The 6,480-nt window shown below is 41.1% G+C and overlaps 1 non-coding gene across 1 annotated transcript; it reads left to right on the top strand.

Annotated features, from left to right (window-relative positions):
* The first annotated feature begins 2,369 nt into the window (after positions 1 to 2,369).
* Positions 2,370 to 2,473, top strand: LOC112725844 (small nucleolar RNA R71). Its single transcript, XR_003164926.1, has one exon. It is a non-coding gene; the product is annotated as a small nucleolar RNA R71 (small nucleolar RNA).
* Positions 2,474 to 6,480: the final 4,007 nt, after the last annotated feature.

Here is a 6,480-nt window from a genome sequence, read left to right as displayed (position 1 = left end):
TTTGGTTGTAGCCTGAATATCCATCCAAAAAGCAATAGTAAGCATGTCCGGCAAGCCTTTCAAGCATCTGATCCATGAATGGGAGTGGGAAATGATCCTTTCTGGTGGCTTCATTGAGCTTCCTGTAGTCTATGCACATCCTCCACCCAGTGACGGTTCTTGTGGGTATGAGTTCGTTCTTCTCATTTGGCACCACAGTTATGCCACCTTTCTTGGGAACTACATGGATGGGACTAACCCATGGGCTATCAGAAATGGGGTAGATTACCCCTGCCTGCCATAACTTCATGACTTCCTTTTGTACCACTTCTTTCATGACGGGATTCAATCTTCTCTGAGCTTGAATGGAGGGTCTAGCATCCTCTTCTAACAAGATTTTATGCATGCATATGGATGAACTTATCCCCTTCAAATCAGCTAGGGTCCATCCAATGGCATCTTGATGAGTTTGTAGCACCTTGATCAATTCTTCTTCCTGTTCTTGGCTCAGTGCAGAGCTAATGATAACAGGGTGACTCTCATCACTACCCAAGTATGCATACTTGAGATTAGGGGGCAATGCTTTGAGCTCAGGTTTTGGTGCTTCCTTCTCTTCTTTCACTCTCTCTCGCATGCTTGGCATGGTTGTTTCAGCAGCCTTGATGTCACTAACTTCAATATCCTTGGTGAACTCCTCCTCTGCCACTTCCTTTATTGTTTCCTCAAAAGTTTCTTGTACTGCAATGTCCACTACATCAACCCTCATGCATTCCCTTAGTGATTCTGATGGATAGCTCATTGCCTTGAATACGTTAAACACCAATTTCTCATTATGTAGTCTAAGAGTGAGTTCACCCTTTTGTACATCTATGATGGCTCCAGCAGTAGTTAGGAAGGGTCTTCCCAGAATTATTGAAGCTTTGGCTTCTTCCTCCATATCTAACACCACAAAATCAGCAGGAAATATAAAATCTCCCACTTTCACCAACAAATCCTCAACTATCCCATGAGGGAATTTAAAAGTTCGATCTGCCAATTGGAGGGCCATTCTTGTTGGTTTAGCTTCCTCAATCTTCATTCTTCTCATCATTGTTAGAGACATCAAATTGATACTGGCCCCTAAGTCACACAAGGCCTTCTCCACCATGACTTCTCCTATGATGCAGGGGATTTGGAAACTGCCTGGATCCTTCAATTTCTGAGGCAGTTTGTGCTGGATGATGGCACTGCATTCTTCAGTTAAAAACACAGTTTCCTCATTTCTCCAGCTTCTTTTCTTGGTCATTAATTCCTTTAAGAATTTTGCATAGAGTGGCATTTGCTCTATTGCCTCAGCAAACGGAATGTTGATTTGAAGCTTCTTGAAAATCTCCAAGAACCTGGAGAATTGGCCATCCTTTTCACTTTTCATCAAACGTTGAGGATATGGTGCTTTAGGTGTATACGGCTTCAGGTCCTCTTTTTCTTTTTCTTTTGTTGCAAACGATGTAAAAGATTGTCCTTGTTCCTTATCTCTCACATTTTCCTTTGCTTCATCCTCTGTGGTTTCTTTTGAGATCTCCTTTAGATTCTTTCCGCTTCTGAGGGTTATGGCCTTACATTCTTCCCTTGCAATAGCCTTGGCAGCATGAGAATCGCTTGTCCCAGAGGTTTGCTTAGACAAATAAGCGATTTGATTTTCTAGCTTCTGGATGGCAGCTCCTTGGTTTTGCAGGTTAGAATTCACTTCTTCCTTAAAAGCTTTCAATTCGGTTATGTCTTGACTCATGGTTGCAAGCATTCCTTCTATCCTGTTTAATTGATCTTGAAATTGTTGGTTCGGATTAGGTTGAGCAGATTGATTATTTTGGCTATGATATGGTGGTTGAGAGTAAGTGTTTTGTGTGGCTTGGTATGATCTTTGGTTGGAGTTTTGGTATGTGGACTTGTTATGTTGGTTTTGCTGGTTTCCCCACCCAAAGTTTGGGTGGTTTTTCCAGCCTGGGTTGTAAGTGTTGGAATGTGGATCATATGGTTGCCTTTGTTGATTTCCTACATAATTGGCCTCTTCCCAATCACCTCCTTCAGTGCTTTCTTCCTCTTGATCTTGTGTGTGAATTGCAGCCACTTGTTTTGTTTCTAATTTCCTGGTGAGCTCTGCTAGTTGCTTGGCAAACACCTTATTTTGGGCTAGAATTGTATCAACATGGTTCAGCTCCATGACTCCCTTAGTGTTGTGTCTCTCTGATGCATAGTAGTACTCATTCTCAGCCACTGTTTCAATCACTTCAATGGCTTCTTCCACAGTCTTTTTCCTGTTCAATGAACCTCCTGATGAATGGTCCACAGCCTTCCTTGATTCATAAGACAGTCCATCATAGAAAATATGCAATTGCACCCAGTCATGGAACATGTCTGGTGGGCATTTCCTTGTCAAATCCTTGAACCTCTCCCATGCCTCGTAGAGAGTTTCACCATCTTGTTGTCTAAACGTCTGAACCTCAGATCGAAGCCTATTGACCTTTTGTGGGGGGTAAAAACGTGCCAGAAACTTGCTTTCCACCTCATCCCAGGTTGTTAGGCTCCCCCTTGGGAATGATTCCAGCCACTTAGCTGCCTTGTCCCTAAGTGAAAATGGGAACAAAAGCAGTTTATATGCATCTTCCTGGACTCCATTGGACTTCACAGTGTCACAAATTCTCAGGAATTTTGTGAGATGTTGGTTTGGGTCTTCATTAGCACTTCCACCAAATGAACAATGATTCTCCACAAGTGATATTAGCTGTGGTTTGAGCTCAAAATTGTTGGCCTGAATGGGTGGTTTCTGGATGCTGCTACCACAATTCCCAGAGGTTGGGTTTATGTATGAACTAAGAACCCTCCTCTCAGGAATGGCATTGTTTCCATCAGCTCTCTCATGGTTGTGAACTTCTCTATCCATGTTGAGATCTAAAGCTTCCTCAAAATTGTCCTCAGATTCTCCTTCAGATTCCTCTTCTCCCAGTACTCTCTTCCCTCTTGCTTCCCTTCTCAGTCTATGAAGGGTCCTCTCTGGTTCGGTATATGGAGGAGTTGATGTCTCTCCTCTCCTACCTGTCATACAAGAACACAGCACAGGCAACAAACAAGTGAAATACTCTTGGTTAATGGAAGAGTATGGTTAGAGCAGTTGAGGAATTAATTCAAACAGTTAGTGAGTCAGTGAGTTAGTTGCTTGAATTTAAAGGCATAAAGAAAGAAAGCATGTAACAGAGTGCAGAAATTAAAATTCAACAAGTAACTTGTACTGAATTAATCAAAACAAAAAAAAATGCTCAATCTAGTTAACTTCCAATTTGAGAATTGTCAATCGAAAACCAATCCCCGGCAATGGCGCCATAAACTTGATGCGCATAAACTTGTTATGCTACGATTTAGGAAATTGCACGATCGGCAAAATTCCTTCCGGCAAGTGCACCGGTTATCGTCAAGTAAAAACTCACAATAGAGTGAGGTCGAATCCCACAAGGATTGGTTGAGTGAGCAATTCGGATTAGAAGTGTGTTCTAGTTGAGCGGAATCAAGATTTAGATGAGAATTTCGGAATGTAAAATTGGCGGGAAACGTAAATGACAAGAAATTTAAATGGCGGAATCTTAAATTGCATGAATTAAAGAGCAGAAGCTAAATTGCTGAAATTAAAAGGGAATGGGGGTGATTGCATGAATTGAGTTGCAGAATGTAAAGAGAAAGTGGAAATCAGAAATGGGGAATTCATTGGGTTATAGGAGATATTGAGATCTCCGAATCAAAACATGTTTATCTCTTCCTCAACCAATGCGTTCATTGAATTTTTCTTGGCAATCTTATATGATTGAATCCCAATCCCTTGGCTCACCAATTCTCTCTAAAAACAAACAAATTCCCAATCCCTTGGTTTAAATGTTCATAAGAAGAGATGATGCTCGATCACTGATTTTACCACACAGTTTCATGAACCACAATTTGGTAGGATTACATGTCACAATATCCATCCAAACCCCAATACAATTCACTGTGAGAAAGCTTCTCTAGCATGAATCCTCCATTCCTTTCCCAAGGTTCCGAAGGATTCCAATTATGGGTAGTTTCTTTCCCAAGACAACTACCCAATGGAATTAGATCGAGAAGCTTTCTAACAAAATTCAAGAGAAAAGATTGAAGAAGAAGATAAACTATTATTGATTCATTGAATTAAAATAGAGCTCCCTAACCCAATGAAAGGGGGTTTAGTGAGTCATAGCTCTGAATTCAATTACAAAGATATGAAAACTAGCCAAATGAAAGATAAAAGTCCTTCCTAACTTAAATTCTATCCTATTTATACACTTTCTATATTGAGCTTCTGTTGTGTTTCTTGGGCTTTGAGGCCTCTCCTTGCTTTCCTTTTGCCTTGGGTTTATGATCCATAATCTTGATGAGGCTGTTGATCCAAAATCTGTAACATTCATTGAGCCAACTTAGTGATAATCAAATAATGACACATGACTCAATAAATTGAAATTTCAGACTCATCAATCCTTCAGGCCCAATCCCATAAACCATGATATTCAATTGGGTTTCATACCAGAGTAAGTTTAAGTTAATGTTTGTGCTCAAATACTAACTTAAACCGCAATATTGTTGGCCCAGAAACCTTTTCCAAGAGTGGCGTTTAAGTTGCAGTTTAAGCTTAAACTGTAGCTTAAACGCCAGACACTTCCAGTGATGCCTTTTGTGGAAGCACGTTTAAGCTTCAGTTTAAGGTTAAACTGAAGCTTAAACGTGGAAATGGAAGAAGGCAGCCCTGGAGGGTAACTTAGTCGAACACGTTTAAGCTTCAGTTTAAGGTTAAACTGAAGCTTAAACGTGGAGATAGAAAAGGCAGCCCTGGAGGTCGAACACGTTTAAGCTCCAGTTTAAGGTTAAACTGGAGCTTAAACGTGGAAATGGAAGAAGGCATCCTGGAGGTCGAACACGTTTAAGCTCCAGTTTAAGGTTAAACTGGAGCTTAAACGTGGAAGCTGAGAAAGGTAGCCCTGGAGGTGTCGAACACGTTTAAGCTCCAGTTTAAGGTTAAACTGGAGCTTAAACGTGGAAATGGAGAAAGCAACCCTGGAGGAGAAAACTTGGTCAAACACGTTTAAGCTCCAGTTTAAGGTCAAACTGGAGCTTAAACGTGGAAATGGCTCCCTGGTGCACTTCCCATTTCTGGCGTTTAACCTCCAGTTTAAGGTTAAACTGGAGGTTAAACGTGGAAATGCTTCCTGATTGGCATTCTTATTCTGGCGTTTAACCTCCAGTTTAAGGTTAAACTGGAGGTTAAACGTGGAATGCTTCTTTGGTGAGACTTTCATTCTGGCGTTTAACCTCCAATTTAAGGTTAAACTGGAGGTTAAACTTCAGTTTCAGCATTTCTTAGCCTTCATGATTCTGGCGTTTAAGCTCCAGTTTAGGCTTAAACTGGAACTTAAACTCCACATGTGATATTCAAGCTTCCTTTATTGACTTTGTTGCTTCCTTGCCTAGCCTCTTCTTCCCTGAAATCATCCAAACAATTGCATCAAAGTCTTGCAAAATTTCATGAGAAATCTTCCATTCATAGCATTCAAGTAATATAACTAAAACTCATGGAATTTGCATCAAAATCATATTGTTTGGATGGTTCATTGCTTTGTTATTCTTTTAACCATTCTTGGTTACTTTAAGCTCAAGAAAATGCATAAAACCACTAAAACTAACAGAAAAATACTAGTGAAACTAGCCTAAGATGCCTTGGCATCAACGTGACCACTAACTTTGCCTCTTGGTCCATCGCGAGCGTTATTGGCGTTTACCTTTGCCAATAACGTTGCCTTTAGCCCCTTTTTCTCACGTTAGAGTCCACGTTAGTATAACTAACGTGGCTCTTAACGTGGGCATGCCTTAGCCTCGAGAGCGTTAGTGACACTTACCTTTGTCACTAATGCTCCAAATGCCCCTTCTCACGTTAGTGCCCCACGTTAATTTTCTTAATGTGGCCACTAACGTGGTGGTGGTTGCCATCTCCAACGTTAGTGACAAAGGTGAGTGTCACTAACGTTGGCTCATCAATTCTTTCCTCCACGTTAGCTTCCACGTTATTGCACTTAACATGGTAACTAACGTGGCTCATAGTGGCTTAGTCCAACGTTAGTGACAAAAGTGATTGTCACTAACGTTGGCGATTCCTTGCTCCCTCCATGTTAGAGTTCACGTTAACCAAGTTAACATGGCTCTTAACGTAGCCAATATGGGCTTAGTCCAACGTTAGTGACAAAGGTGAGTGTGACTAACGTTGGCATTATCTTCCTCTTCCACGTTAGAGTTCACGTTAACTGAGTTAACGTGACTCTTAACGTGGCCAATTGCCCTTTTGGAGCGTTAGTGGCATTTACTTTTACCACTAACTCTTGGAGCTTCCTTTTCTTCCACGTTAACTACCACGGTAATGTAGTTAACGTGGTAATTAACGTGGGCTATGATGGCTTCGAAGACGTTATTGGC

The sequence above is a fragment of the Arachis hypogaea genome, chromosome 11 (genome assembly GCF_003086295.3).
Source record: "Arachis hypogaea cultivar Tifrunner chromosome 11, arahy.Tifrunner.gnm2.J5K5, whole genome shotgun sequence".
Classification (NCBI taxonomy): Eukaryota; Viridiplantae; Streptophyta; class Magnoliopsida; order Fabales; family Fabaceae; genus Arachis; species Arachis hypogaea.
This window is presented reverse-complemented; position numbering and strand designations above follow the sequence as displayed.